The sequence below is a fragment of the Ailuropoda melanoleuca genome, chromosome X (assembly GCF_002007445.2).
Source record: "Ailuropoda melanoleuca isolate Jingjing chromosome X, ASM200744v2, whole genome shotgun sequence".
NCBI classification, from domain to species: Eukaryota; Metazoa; Chordata; class Mammalia; order Carnivora; family Ursidae; genus Ailuropoda; species Ailuropoda melanoleuca.
In genome coordinates this window covers 96,133,938-96,149,931 of record NC_048238.1, presented here as the reverse complement: position 1 = coordinate 96,149,931, position 15,994 = coordinate 96,133,938, and the positions used below count along the sequence as shown (strand labels likewise).

The 15,994-nt window shown below is 43.3% G+C and overlaps 1 protein-coding gene and 1 pseudogene across 1 annotated transcript in view; one reads left to right on the top strand and one right to left on the bottom strand.

Moving 5' to 3' along the window:
* Positions 1 to 15,994, top strand: part of GPC3 (glypican 3) — a 404,167-nt gene that overhangs the window by 70,821 nt on the left and 317,352 nt on the right. The gene's annotated exons all lie outside the window — the stretch shown is intronic.
* Positions 5,063 to 9,957, bottom strand: LOC105237428 (annotated as a pseudogene).

Below are 15,994 nucleotides of genomic sequence, written 5' to 3'. Positions count from 1 at the left end.
AACCAGCTCAGATAAGTTAATATACGGTTGTATTTTTCCATTCAGATCTCTAACCATCGACCAAACTCAGCAGGTCCAAAAGAGACTATCTTCTTCTCTGGCTCCAAACACCAAACTCCTTCTCACTTTAAGGTAATATCACTCTCCTTACTTTCTTTTATATCACTTGCAGCCTGAGAGAGCTGAAAATCAGACAGGTAAATACTGTGGAATAATGCCCTCCCTCCCCAGTAAAACCAACCCTTTCAAAATCCCCCAAGCCCAACTCATTACGAACTCATGTCTTGAAAATCGAAGTTCAAGCTGTCCTACGGACGAGCGATTCCCAAGCATGATGAGAGCGAAGTCTGATCACTTTCTCACACTGCGTGCTCTGGGTTGCCCAGAGTTAAGCTTGATTGGGAGCTGGGGTGGTGCGTTGGCCAATCCTCAGGAAACACTCTTCCCAAGCGGGTCCCTCCCATGGGCGGGGCTAGCGGAGGTTCGGCGCCGTTCCCAGGGCACTAACGGTAGTCCCGCCCCTTTCTCGTCTCTTGGACTAGACAGCCTATTGGAATGCGAGCGATTTGGCCACGGTATTTCTATAGTATTGGAGCAACTTTCAATTCACTATTTTTTAAAGAAAATTACTTACAAATGTTGGTAGTTCAGTATTAGTAACAGCTGACGCAAGGCGCATATTCACAGCTGATCTGGACATACCAATGTATCGAGACAATGAGTTTGAAACCACTTTCACAGATTTTTAGGGAGGGCCCAAATGCCCACTGGGGAGGGTCAGCTTTCTTCTCTGTGTGGCGTACTTGCTTAATGCAAAGAATTTAAAACCTGATACTCCTTAAGAATCAGAGAATCGAGAAATTCCGCGTCTTTTTGAAGGCGGGTAACAGGACCACCAGGCACTTAAATCTCATTGAGGATTCTCCACGTGCCAAACCAAATGCTTCCCTTGGGCTGTTTTTACTCTGCCTGCATCTTGGTGACCATTTAATTTTTTAAAGGCAGCAATCTGCCATGGCTGCCATCATTTTCAATGGGAGGTCAGAAGTGCAGGTATACGCTGTTCTTGTGAAGTGAGGCTAAAAGAAAGTATAGACCCATAGAGAAATTTCGGTTATCTGGTCGGTACTTCACTTTCTTCCATTAGGAAGGCATGGGAGCCCAGAATTGTGGTGACACCGTTCTTCGATCAGACTTGACTAGGATGGCGGCGTGGTGTCTCAGGATAAACACATTCAGATTAGCCTTCAGTGAATTTTCTTCTTTTTTTTTTTTTTACAGGATTTTATTTATTTATTTATTTGTCAGAAAGAGAGAGCGAGCACAAGCAGGGGAGCAGCAGGCAGAGGGAGAGGGAGAAGCAGGCTCCCCAATGAGCAGGGAGCGCAATGTGGGACTCGATCCCAGGACCCTGGGATCATGACCTGTGTTGAAGGCAGATGCTTCACCGACTGAGCCACCCAGGCATCCCTGAATTATCTTCTTAATAAGGAAATTAGAACTTTTTTTTTTAATCGGAAGAGCTGGGTATTTAATCACTGGCATGAAAAGAAGATAGAAGGCTGATGTGTTTTCCAGGATTTTAACCTGCATCTGGTTGAACAAATGTGTAAGTATGTCCTACATGTGCTGCGTACATATGTGCTTTGTCCGCAGCTAGCACAGTGCCTAGCATGTACTTGGGGTTCAATTACAATCTGTAGAATAAATTTGTTCCTTTGGCAAAATGAAGATTAAATAGTTCTGAGTTTTCAAGACATGTTCCCTATGGTGGTTAGCATAAAGAAAAGTTCGATGGGGGTAGAATCAAATTTGAAAAAAAAAATTACTGAAATGCTTATGTTTTAGGAAAAAAACTTTATTCCAAAAAGTAATATATTAACAGTATCTCAGCAGGCTCCTTTTTTTTTTCTTCTTGGACTATAATGTAGAGAGCGTTTTTCACTTTTAACTTAGCACACACCAGTTAGGTTGAGGGCAATGGGGAGGAGGTGAAGTTGAAAAGGTCCCTGGGAAGCATCCCTCCCATCTGGTCACAGTGGGTCACGGAGGACCTGCATGAGATTACCTGGGAGGCCCCGTATGTTCTTGGGCCATCCCTGCAATTCTTATGCCCTATAAGCGAAGAGGTTGGCCTGATGCTGGTTAGAGTCTGACTGGCAGCCAAGGTGACCTGTGATGTCCTGTGCTCCTCTGAGTAAAGTTACTGAATAGAAGCCTAATTACAGCCAGTCTAGCACATGGGAAATCAATTCAATCAAGAAATGGTCCTAAGTACCTACTATGTGCTCAGATTGATGTCTTCTGTGGAAGCGTGAGACATGGTCCTTAACCCAGAGATGCTGAAAACAAGGCAATTACGGATGAAAGAGTTAAACTAACAGTAGCAAGTAGTCAGGGAGGCACAGTTGGAGAAGAATTGTGAAGATCAAGTAGTATAAACTTTCCAGTGGCAAGGCAGATGGGGTCAGATTAGAAATCGAATTTCCCAAGGTCTGCCGGACAGTTGGTAGAAGTTGGAACTACTACTCCAGTCTTCTAACTCCTAGATACTTTTTTCATTCTGTCATATAGGTGGTTGTGTGGCATTTTGACACGCTTGCATTGATCAGCTATTTTGAGGCTGGAAACTTTTTGGCGAGGCCATTTTGACATGGTGGCGGGGGGGGGACTTCTGCAACACCCTGCAAAAACAGACCAATAAAACGTTCAGCTACTTTTTTTTTAATTACCAAGTAATGTGCAAAACAGACAGCCTCACCCCATCGCTCAGCTTCACTTCATCCCTCAGCCTTGAGGGTAGAGATTGAGGCTATGAGGTGGGAGTGGGGGGTCAAGGATGGAATGGGCGTCATGAATGGAGTAAAGCTCAGAGAAGGGATGAGGGATGGGATGGGGGGGTCAGGCACCATCTGGCAGGCAAAGCCCACACCGCCAGGAGTCATGTGTTCTCCACACTTGCTCATCTTTGAAAGGCCATTAATCATTCTGGGCACATTATCTGTTCATTCTCTGAGAATTATTTCTTGACTAGTTTGTTTCTTAAAATCTCTGATTCCAAACTTTCAAGGGGCAGGAATGGAATAGGGAGGAATAGTTGGATCACATTACGGTCCCCTCGTCCCAGATGCAGGACCCACTGGGAATCCTTGAGTCCGGGACTCAGTTGTCTCCTTAATGCTCCATGTAATATTATACTATGGAAAAGTAATCGGTTTGCGCTATTTTCAAAAGCAGAAAGCGTCAATATCAAGTTTTGAGGGAATAGGACTGGTAGGCTCTTTCAAGGTTTGTCCTCTTTCAAAATCTAACAAACTTAAAAATACGTCTCTTTTTTTCTGATTATAAATGTATGAAATTTTCACTTTCTCAATACAGTATTTAATGTAAAATTATTTTTAAAAATTTGCCCCCGAACAGTGAAGGCTATAATGCAGTAAAGGAACACATACTCAGATGTGCATACTGAAGAAAATGGCAAGTGGCAGTCCCCTATAATCTGGGTAAGGATTGAGGAAAAAGTGTCAGGGAGGTAAGGGATCAACAAGCTCCAGTAGTCCATGTTTCTCGTGGCTGCGATCACAGTGTCTGCATCCGAGCAACCGCGCCAGAGTGTCAAATATAAATATAGGATGTCTGGTTTTTAGCAAAACATTTGAGAGTCCTGTAATATCCTTGTGCATAAGATTGTGAAATGTGACTGCATAACTAGTCATTAGGCAAATTCACAGCTGGTTGAGCAACTGATTCGGTGTCATCCTAGAGGAAGATGTTTTTAGTTAAGGGCCAGGGAACAGCTTTTCGGCTCTACCTGGGCATTCAGTCATTTAACAAGTACCAAGCACTTACGATGTAAAAGGCACCCTACTTGGCACTGTGAGCAAAACAGAGCTGTCCAGATCACGGCCCCCGCCCGAAAGCAGCCGCAGATTCTTGATCGTAATTGATCACAAAGACAGGCTTTCCACTTTGCAGATAATACAGAGCTGGGTGGCGTAGTTTAATGTATAGGATGACAGAATCCAGATTTAAAATGACCTCAACTTGTAGGAACTCTAGGTCAAAACCTACAAGATGAAATTTAACAGTGATAGATGTAAAGTCTTGAATTTAGGTTTAAAAAATTGCATATGTACAGGATATGAGAGATGTGACTTGGCAGCAGTTTATGTAAAAAGTTCTTGGGGATTTAGTTGATCACAAGTTTAATATGAGCCAACAATGTGGTGTAGCCTATTTTTTTAAGCAAAACAATTTTAGGCTGTATTAGAAGCATGTGTGCTGATCAGACCACATCTGGAGTATTATGTTCAAGTATAGTCACCACATTTTATGAACATTGACAAAGTTGAGTATATCCAGAAGATAGTGGCCAGGGTGCATCTGAAATGATGTCACATGAGAAATGGTTGAAAGAAAGAACCGAGGAGATTTAGCTTTTGCTTCGGGCCTCTGTTTATTTTATTTTTTATTTTATTGTTTTTAAGTAGGCTCCCTGCCCAATGCGGGGCTTGAACTCATGATCTGGAGGTTAAGAGTCGCATGCTCTACCAACTGAGCCAGCTGGGTGCCCCTAGGCGTCAGTTTAGACCCTTCAAGTCCTGGTTCAGTTCCCTTGTTATGTATTCTCACACTCTGGACGACCGTCCTGTCTTCCTCTGTAGGCTCGGGCTTTGTTAGAGCAGGACAGGGGCTCTGTGTTCACTGTGACTTCTGCGGGGCCTAGTACTGTGCTTGAGACAGGTGGTTCCTCAGCAATGTTTAGAGGACGAGTGAGTAGAATTTCCACATGTGAGGGCCTTGGGGAACAGCTGATGAAAAACTGTAGTGCCTGGCATCTATAGTCATTGAATAAAAGGACAGAAAAGGAACTTAAAAAGTTCCTAAAAGCTTTAGAATGGGTCTTTTTTTTTTTCTCATGTTCTCCTGGCCTTTGCTAGACCTGATGTTAGATTTCTGTGTCTGCTTTCACAGAAATCTTAAAAAGCATTCTTTCCAAAAGGAGCATTTAAAAAATGAGTTCAAGTTCAGGCACCAGTTATAAAGGACATGCAAGGTTTAGTCAAGTGGACGTCCTCATGCATTTCTGGTACAATCCTTTTGGAGCAGCGTTTTGGCAATATGTATTATTCAAGGCCTGAAAATAATCATGGTTAAATCCAATAGTTCTACTTCTGGGAGTTCGTTCTATGAAAGCCATCCTGAACACAGAAAAAAGAAAGCCTTATGACCAGAAGTGTTTTCTGATAACAAAAAAATTGGAAACAACAAAATATTTAATAATAGAGGAGTGAATGGTTATATAAACTGTGATATGTCCATTCGATAGAATGTTACAAAGCCTTTAGAGTTTGTAGTTTTCACGGGATATACAGCTGTGTATGTATAGTATGACATAACTGAGGGAAAATAAACAAATCTAAACCTGTGTGTAGAAAAATCCTGGAAAGTCTCATACCTAAACGTCAACATTGACTGTTTTTCAGTGTGAGAAGATCAATTCTTTTCACATTTGGTCTCCTTTTTTGCATTCTCTAAATTTTTCTTTAAAAAGCATTTTTACATTGAAGACAGTTTATAGTGTGCCCTGTTAGGTCTGGGAATAGACCTGCAGAATCGAGGCATTCAGCCCTGCTGTGTATCACTGGTTTTATCGAGGGCATTCTGAAACTGTGTGCAAAAGACAAACCCAAACAAGTTCAGAGCAAAACTGATTTTCATTCTAAATTTAATTAACTTAATTTTAATTTACTTTAATTCAAAACACATAAATGTAACTGTATATCATGGACAACTTTAGATCAAGGGTATGTTAATGAACTTGGCGAATGAAAGATGATGCAACTCTTCAAAAGAAAAAAAAAAAAGGTCAGCATCCCAGCTTCTAGAGAGCCAGGGACATTTTGCAAAGGGAGATGAAAAAGCGCCTTGCGGGTAGCAGGCACGTAATAAAGTCTTGAAAGACTGGCTCCTGGAGGTGAGGGGGGACAAATGAGAGATGGATTGCTAATGGGTAAGATTGAATGTCTTGATGGATACCAGAAGAACCTGGATATCAGGTATTATCCTGTTAAATCAAAGTCTGTTCTAGGGGATATTTAGATATTACTGAGATGTAACAAAGTTCAAGCTGTCAGACCTCTGTGTATTGTAAAAATGCATCCATTACAAGTAATTTGCACTAACCCATGACTCTAGATACTCAATTCAGTTCAAGTTTCTTCTTCTATCAAAAATTACTAGTAGTTTTGCCAATATCCATTGTTTAATTTTACATGCATTGTTCCTGTTCACAGGCATGTTTCATGCAAACTTCATCGCGGGCTACATATTAACGCAGCCTGTCCCCTTGTCTTTTTCTAATGACGGCAGGGATTCTTGGTCCTTGAGTCATTATTGCTTTCCTAATTCCGCTTTAAAAAAAGGACACTGCCCACCTCAGGAAACTGAATGGTTCTGTTTTATTTGGGATACTGGGGGAGATCAGCACTCTACCGGGGGAAGTAACAGGTCCGGTTTCATTGAGAATGTTCAGAATGTTTGAACACCATCTAGGTTTGAAGAAAGTGGAATTTTCACATGTGTTAACATTTAGTGATCTTGCTTTTTGCAACTTGAGCTCTACTTAACCTTTATATCTATTTCTGTGGAATTAACTTTCTCCTGTTTTCATGTATATTCCATGTTAAAGATAATGGGGACAATACTATTACAAAGGTGAATTTAGTAACAATGATTTCTGTTCTTTATTTTTTTTTGTCCTTTTGTCTCCCCTCTCCTATGTTTTCCTGTCTCTTATTTTAAATATTTCCTTCATCATTTCTTGTACCACCTTATTTCTGCCTCAATGGGAAGCAAAAACTGTTCTTCAGAACTGGTCAAGTCCCTTGTTGTGGGTTGGGTTTGTTTTTTAACCCCAAATCTCTGCTAAATGAAGACTTTCATACAGCATCGGATTGCCATTTCCAAAGCCAAAGAATGGAGAGTCTTTGAGAATGGATTCGATATGCATTTTCTTTTAAGATGTCCTAGGTGGGTTGATGCTGACAAGAGACTTTCTGTCTGATAAGCTGTAGGTGTGATCTCCCTGGGATGAGTATTCTTACATGGGGATCTGGATAACTTGAAAGAAAGCTGTGTACTTCAAAGCTCCTTTCACCTCAACCACAGTTAACTTTATAGTCTCACTGGTCTGGCAAGTGTTAATAGCTTGATCATTTGCCTGCAGATAACTCCATTGGAACCTGTGGATTATTTCAGTGCGGGGAGAGCCAGTGGGTCTTTGATCTCCATTTAGATAGAGATAGAATAATCCAGAAAGAATTCTATTAGAGTGATTTATGGCACAGACAGCACAATTTTATGAATGTTCCCACCCCCAGTATATCCAAAACATGTTGGCAGGTCTCAGTAGAAGATGTACTTTTTCCATTGTGCCCACTTTCCTATGAAATGGGGTTCTTGGTGACATGATTTTTCAATCTCCCCCCCTTTTTAAATTTATTTTATTTTATTTTTTAAGATTTTATTTATTTATTCGACAGAGATAGAGACAGCCAGTGAGAGAGGGAACACAAGCAGGGGGGAGTGGGAGAGGAAGAAGCAGGCTCATAGCGGAGGAGCCTGATGTGGGGCTCGATCCCATAACGCCGGGATCACGCCCTGAGCCGAAGGCAGACGCTTAACCGCTGTGCCACCCAGGCGCCCCCCCCCCTTTTAAAACAGAATGGTTTTAAGAATAAGTGCTGATAGTTAAACATGTAAAATATTGGTGCTTGGTGAGGACAGGGGAAAACTTTGTTTTGAAAGGAGCAGATGGTACCCCATGGGGTGAAGATGATGTGGTAAATTTGCCTTCTTCACCGTGTGCATAAGGTCATGTACAAATGGCCAGAAAGCAAATGAAAGGTACCCTTGAGGCCATTTGCACTTAGATGTCAACTTTCTTTCAGGAAAGGCTATTTTTCTTTATTTTTGTTTTTATACAAATCTAGGCCCCAATGTTGTTTGTTAGTTTCTCTCTTTTATGGCTGCTTATTTAGTGCTGCTTCATCAAGGGCTTAGGCTTCTCTTTGAAGTATCTGAGTCCTGCATCTATAATGCAGTTCTTAAAGCCTCTAGTGATTAACCAGGCCGGAGCCAGTAACCTAGCCAGCATATTTTGCCTTAACTGCCTTCTGCCTTCTCAGAAACATTTGAGTCTATGGGGGTAGATATGCTAGAAGGATTATTGGTGGCAGCACATTTCCTCCTTGGTGGTTGTCTTGGTCTTGGGAACATCTTCCCTGTCTCTCCCTGCGTAGCCAAGGACTCTGTTTTCATAGCTAAGAATTGCCTCCTCCTGTCCTCAAGCTGGCCTGACAGTGGTCTCCGCACTTAGCTTTGTCACTCTCTAGCCTTTCGTGTATTTTCCTTTTTTATTTCCCAATGAGTTTGCAGTGCTCTGGAGGGGGAGACCATGTTTTATAGAATAATTCTTTTTTTTAAGAATAATTCTTTTATTAACAAGATGTATGTGGTCCAGTGATGCACTTTATTGGTCACACAGTTTGAGACCAGAGGAAGAAATGATATAAGAAAACAGAGGCCTCTGGAACGTCAAAGAAAAAAAAAAAACTTCAGAGACAGGAAGGATTGGTACTAAGCTCTCCTTGAATACCAGTTAAAATAACATCAGATATATATATCAGAAAACATAAGATGGATATAGATGAGAACGTTAATGTTTATTTTAAGGTTATAGCACGGGGATCAAAACACTTCATCTGCACCTCTGCCCTTTGCATTGTGTTGGGGATCTATGCCTCAGGACTGGCACAGCTGTTGCTGAAGTTCCCAGGGACTATGGCGACGGAGATCTCCTGGTTCCTTTGCCATCTGAAGCCCAGTGCCACTCAGATCGCCATCCCGAGAGCAGGGAGCCCACAGGCCAGGTCATCGGTGCCTTCCCTGCTGTTCCAGCTGCAGGCTTCTGTGTGTCTGCTTCTGCCCCCAGTCAATTGTGCCGTGTGTCAGGGTCAGGGCTAAGCAGAATCCAGAGCCCGAATTAGGACAGTGAAGGAGAAGACCGCTGAGCACTGAAAAGGCAAGTAAGGAGGGAAGAGAGGGGTGGGAATGATGAGAGTCAGCCCTCTATTGGCTCCCCACAGTGTTACCCTTTCCTTCTCCACCAATGACTTGCTGCAAAAGAGATACCAAGTTCAGTGGCAGAGATGTGAACAAAAACAAAGTTCAGTGCAGTTGTTTATAACGGTGAACAATTGCAAATGGTTGTACAGAGCACAGTATGATAAAACCATTAAAAATGGTGTTTTCAAAGATTTTTAATGACAGTGAAAAATGCTCACGAAATAATATATATGTAAAACAGCAACATATCTGATCCCAGTTGAGTATCTATAATGCACATACAGAAAATACTATAAGGAAATTACTAGAATATTAATGGAGATTATTTTTGGGTGGTGGAATCATGGGTAGTTTCTTCTGATTGTATATTCTAAAATTTCCATGATGCAGATTTATAATTCTTTTTTTTTAAAGTATAATGACCATTTTTTTTTCAGAGAACAGTTTCTCTTCAGTGTTTAAGGACTTAGCTGCTGACATGGGCTTTGGTGGAGATGGTGGGGGTAGCACCCGCAGGTCTAAATCAGGGCGGGGGTGGGGGTGTTGGGTCCTTCCGTGCTTCACGGGAGCGATTCTGGGCTACCTTGCTGTGGGTGGCACAGCTCGTGGAGTAATACAGTCTCACACAACTTGGGATACACATAAGCATCGAAGACACTCACTTTGGGAACACCCCTGGTGGCAGCAGTCTTTACTGTGGTGCCAGTAATGAACTTGTTAATGGCCTTGACCTCAGGTACGCACGGGGGCGCACTTGGTGCCGCAGATAGGCTGTATGTGGCCACGGCCCTTAGTGGCGTGACTGTTGCTCCTTCCTTTCATGGTCATCTTCGGTTAACTAGGAAGATGTAGGTTGGTAAAAAGGTTCAGAGAAGATGAAGCCTCCTACCTTTGTTTTGTTGTATCCCCAGATCTCACGCCTGGAGTGAAGTCCGTGCCTCTGGTGTTACCTCAGGCACCAGGGCCAGTTTGTCTGGATGGCCTCTGACTCTTAAGAAAAAGCGTGTCAAGTTGCTCCTTCTCGCTATCACTGCCTGATTGCACTTCTTTATTGAAAACGCATTCATTTTTTTTTTTTTGCACAGACTTTATGCATAGGGCCCTGTATGTGCCAGGCAATCAATAAATATTTGATTGATTGTTATCTTCTCAATGCAAATTCAACATTTAACATTCAAATATTGAAGTCTCCCTGTGCCAAACAACAAAGAAGTCTCTGCTGGGAGAACGCCTGCTTGAATACTTGGGACCAGCTATTCTAGGCCGACTGGCGTGTATATGTTCTGCTTTTGTGCTTTAGTTTAAGTGGAACTTAATAACCACCAGACTACCAGTCAAATCCCTTGTTAACGGCCATCTAGAAAATTGGGACCCTCCAATGGCTGGTGGGAAACCCGGAATCCTGGAATTCAGTTTAACTGTTGATTGAACATTCCTTGAACTAGGCTTGTGGGTTGGGTCATGGTGGAGGGTGGGGGGGGTAGCATTTAAGTAAATGATGGTTCAGACTCAGACCCTGTTCTCTGGGATCTTACAGTCTAGTAGAGTGGGAGTCACTGAAGAAGACTGATGATGGCATCCTGAGGAAGACACGCCTTGACACCCAAGAGCCATGCACCGCCCTTGGTTGGTAGTGGCTGTGAATGGCAGGCTCCCAAGGTGCTGGAACAAGGTGGAGAAAGAGGAGATGTGTGAGAGACAGTGGAAGAAGGAACAAGGGATGGCCATAAGAAGGTAGATGTGGCCTCAGGGAAGTAGGGCTCTGCTCAGTAACGTGTTGACGTTGGCTGGGGCTATTGTGGGGTCAGCGCACACCCTCCTCTGTGTCCCACACTGTGTGAGACTGATGTTCTTATAATAACCAGAGCCTCTGAATGGCTTATATTTCACATACAGGATTCCATTTACAAACAAACGTAAGAAAGATCCATACAGCAATGCCTAAGTATTTAAAAAGTGACTTTTTGTCCAAGACCTCAATCTGCAAATACTTAACAAGGTCAGACATCATGGGGGATACCAGAAACCCATGTGTGTGCCTCTGAGCAGTTTACTTAGCTGAGAAGACCAGATGTAGACAAATGGAAAATTTACTCTTGTTTTAAGGCAGCGCAGGCCACTCGCTGATGGACAGTAATGGCTAGCGGAGCACAGGGGATGTCAGCTTCCTAGGGCTTCGGGCAGTCGGGAAGTTTCCAGGTTCTTGAGCTGGCCTTGGTGGTTGGGCAGGATTTAGGTTGGCCCCACATAACGCCAGATCTGCAGAAACGTGGTCTTTTGCCCTCTGAGAAGCTGCAGTGTCTGACCTGCTCTCATAAACTCCTCCCCAAAACAGGCCTGTGCACTTAGCAGTAATAAATTGAACCATCAACTCCTTAAAGCACACCTGGTTGATAATTAGCTCAATCACACTGTGTTTCGGTCATTACCCTTGGATTTCCCAAGGATGAGCTTAATTCATCTCCCACATGAAAGTGAGTGCCTGCATGACCCACACTCAACTGAATAGAATTTCTGTCTCTATTATGTCAATTTAATGCTGTGGTAGTTTTATTGCAAAATAGGTATTGGGTTACAGTTTGCCACCCAAATATCTGCGCAGAAATTGTTAATGTGTGCTGTAAAAAGATCTCCAATGGCAGAAGGCTCTCTCTTATCCTAAACAGTGCTTGATTTGAAGTCAGACAAAGAGGAAATGAGCTGCAACTCTGATTCGGGGAATTCAGAGTTGATAAGATGAACTGTTGTTTATTCAGAGATTATGAAGTCAGGTTTTATAGCTTATAAACGTATTGATGATGGATACAGCCCCTCGCTTCCAAGGGTTTACAGAGCTGATTTTGTGTTTCAACCACACTCCCTTTGCCTCTGACCTGCTGCTGGAGGTGCAGGGATAAACTGGTGGCGTTATGTGCTCTATTACCAAAGGAGGAAGGCAAAGGGGCACCTTTATTGTATCGGATTACTAGCCAGATGCCTGGAATGCTCACATCTACTCACTGGTTGCTGTTTAAAAGGGAAAAATACAGATCTAACCACTTCTAGGAATGGTGCCAGGTGTCTGTACTAAGGCAACCCAACTCCAGAAGGCTATAAAAATAGCCCCCAAGTAGTAGGTTCTGATTTCCCACTGAGCTGACCAATAAATCCAACAACCAGTTAATTAAAAATGCTGGGAGGGAATGTTCATCCTCCATTACCCACCTGTCCTTGTGAATACTCATTGGTTACAAACGGGAGGCTACAACTTACCGTGTCAGTGTCCGGATTAGGAAACTCTCTTGTTCCTTTCCATAGCCATCCGGAGATATAAACAGCCAATGTGGTTGCCTGATACTCCTGCTTGGGTGTCAAGGTTTATTTGAGGTTAAAGCGATGTGAGGCTTCCAAAGACAAACCCAGTTATTTCACTTGCCTCGGGGTTTCCGGCACCATCCGGAAGAGCGTATTTAGATAGGCTACCTCATCGCTCCCTTGTTCAGGCTATGAGTTTTCCTCTAATGTGCCGAAAGCTGATGGGAAGCCTTCCTGCCCTGACTGCTGCTATGAGCAGGATATCACAATAGACTGAGAGGCAAAGAGAGTACTAGAGGTTGAATCTTCTAGAATTTCAGCTTGATAAAGCTTAACAAGAGAATCAGTTCATAAAGCAAGCAAAAACTTGGACAGAGTAGACCATCAATATCATCCTAATCATTAAAGTCATTAAAAGGTGCACAAAGAAAGTAATAGCTATTGGACTCAGGTTAAAAGCTGGAAAGAAGCGGGGCGCCTGGGTGGCTCAATCGGCTAAGCGGCTGGCTCTTGATTTCAGCTCAGGTCATGATCTCAAGGTCCTGGGATCGAGCCCCATGTCAGGCTTCCCAGTCAGCGAGGAGTCTGCTTGAGGATTCTCTCTGTCCCTCTCCTCCCCCTCCCCTGCTCGTTTTCTCTTTCTCTCTCTCTCTCTCAAATAAATACATATTTTAAAAAAACCTGGAAAGAGGAAAGCAGAGGGGGTGATGGAAGGTGAGGGAGATGGAAACTCACTGAACACACCTCTGGTCTCCAGGAACCTTTTCTGAAATACCGCTATTAGTGAATTATGTTTCTTGCAGACTTTTCTTCTTTTTAACTTTGAGGCATTTTGATGGAAAAGAGAGAATGGCAATGAAACTTGACTTCTAGCCAGGGATCTGTCACTTACAAGTCCGTTTCCATTTCCCAGGGCTCAGTTTCCTCCATCTGCAAACCCATTGGCCTAGGGATGCTTCGTCCACACCTCAAATTCATGGGACAGTTGGTTTTTGAGTCTGTATGAATTTGGAACCGGAAGTTTTTTAGTAGAGTGAAAGTTTTGGGAGAGACTGCCGAGTCCAATGGTGCAGAAGCTTAGCAAGAACAGAAACTTCTCTTGCAAGCAAGGAATTCTGCAGTAATCAGGAAGCCCGATGGATTGGGGTGGATATACAGATTGCTTTTATTCATGCTTTTTCGGGCTGCATGTGAGCATGTGTTCGGCTTCAAGATGCTTCTAAAGCTGAAGCTGTTATATGATTTGCTGTGTGTTAGCAGGCTATGAATTATTAATTCTGCTTATACTTGATCATGAAGACCACAAACTGGGACCCTATCATCTGAGGGTCTAACGCATCCGTTTTTCTCCATCAAGATAGGTTTGTAAATTGTCATCAGGTCTTAGACACCAACCCTCTACATAACAACTCTATCTGCTGCTACCTGAGATTTCTTTAATAAGGAATGTCAGGGAGACTCAGAATCACATTATGGGAGAGGAAGTTGAAAGAACTGAAACTTTTTAGCTTGAGGGATTAGAGGTTTAGGGGGCCGTGCTGCCTGCTATCAAAAATGTGAAGGTTTCTCAAGTCAAAGTAGAATTAAACTCGTGTGTGTGTGTGTGTGTGTGTGTGTGTGTGTGTGTGTGTGTGTGGTGTTGGTGTGGGAGGAGGCAGACTGGGATTAATGGAGGAGAGTTAGGCAGACAGAGTTTTCTCAAGCCGGGCAATAACTTCCCAGCAATCTAAGCTGTTCAAAGCAGGGAGAATGGGCTACCTCAAGGTAGCAAAATTCCCACTGCCAGACCCCATCATAGAGTTGGGGTTAAAAGTTGGTTTCTTTGAATGGAAGTTGGACTCTGTTTTCTGGAGTCCACCTGTAGGGATCCAGTGGTCTGGGGGTGTCTTTGCTACACGGAACACTTGCAGGGCCCACACCCTGTCTCACTTGTATCCTCAGCTCCTAACGTCGGGCCTCACCACAGAAGGAGCTCAGAAAATGTTTGTTGGTCAAGTGATTGAGTGACAGTGTAAGTAACCAATAGAGGCTTTTGGTCCCTAGGTCAAGTGTATTAAATTGGTTCCTGTTTCTACAGTATCTCCCTTTTCTTCAGACGTTTCTATGCCTTTAACTCACAGCAACTCCCCCACTAACAGCACTTATCATCGTCAGAGCACTAAAGCAGTTCCATCGACAAAAGGCCCTTCCATAGCAACACGGATGAGAGAAAACAGGCAAGTTTAATGTTAGGTAAGCAACAGTGGAGTTACACGCACGTCAGGCAGTGCAAACGTGACCATGAAGTCTGGCAAGAATTTCCTGCATTTTAATGGAGAAAATACTGATACAGAACAGTGAAAGAGAGGGCAGTTTAAAATTTCTCTTATTTCCTTGCGGGACAAGAGGATGCACCTTGCAAAAGACATGTCAGCGATTTCTAGAGGTATTTGCAGTTCCAAGGGTAGGGGGTCCATGAACATGCGTCGTAAAACTAGAAGGTTGAGACTTTTTTTTTTTTTTAAATCAGACCTAGTATGTTCTCCAGGAGTTACCCCGAAGAAGGGACAATGGGTAGATAGGGACTTTCCTCCTCAACAAAATGTCATCACGGCACCACTGGACAAGGTTAGAATAGTGGGTGTTCCTCGTGGTCTTCTCAGGCTTCCTGAGGGTGAACTCATTTGTGGGGTAAAATGTCTTCCCGACAAGATGCCACGGCATCTAGGAGCTGGAAACCTGCCTCTCATCATCTTGTTGGGTGATTCTATGATTCCTGTTTTTTTTTTTTTAAATCACTTTACATGAGGCTTTATACAAATAGAGCAAAGGTCATATTAAAGGACTAAACAGCTAAACCTCACAGGAAAATGCATTTTCTTTCCCCACAGTATGGCTGTAGAAACCACGAGAAGTGATAGACCCTTCAACACTATAATCTGATCAGAAGCTGAAGAAGGCACTGATGGCTCTCTGAAGGACTGGGCCCTGAGAAGTAGTTGGGCTAGCACCTAATAAAGTAATTAAAGGCGCATATAAATCTTTGGTTGCTTTTGGCTGGTGTCTGACTGCGGCTTTTGCTTAACCTAACCCGCACCCTGCCGGCAAAGCTTTCGCTGACTCGCCACTCATGTGGAGACTGTCTGTTTACCTTCATTTGGTCCCCTCTGAGGTCTGTAAAATTCTCCCCTCAGATTCCTACAGGCAGCCTTTGAAAGTAGTTTGTCAGACCAAGTATCTGCCTCTTTTCAGCCTGACCTTCTCTCGCTTTTGGTGTGGGGTGGCTTGAGGATGTCACCAGAGGAACACTGCTTTGGAGCCATCCTGATCGCCATTTAGTGAAAGAAAAAAAAAGTCCCAGCATCCTGTTTGGACAGATTGTAAGCTGTGACATTAGACCTTCCTGCTATGCAGAATGGCTTTCATCACTCTCCCACCCCATTCAGCAAGGTTAAAGGTCTCAGGAAGGTATTTGACTTGTGGCTCAGACTTGCCCTCACTGCTGAGCAATCATGGGTCTTTTTGCTTGAACCACTTATAGGAGGCGCCAATGGGAGGAGAAGTGAAGGAGCAGAAACGAGCTCATGACAGC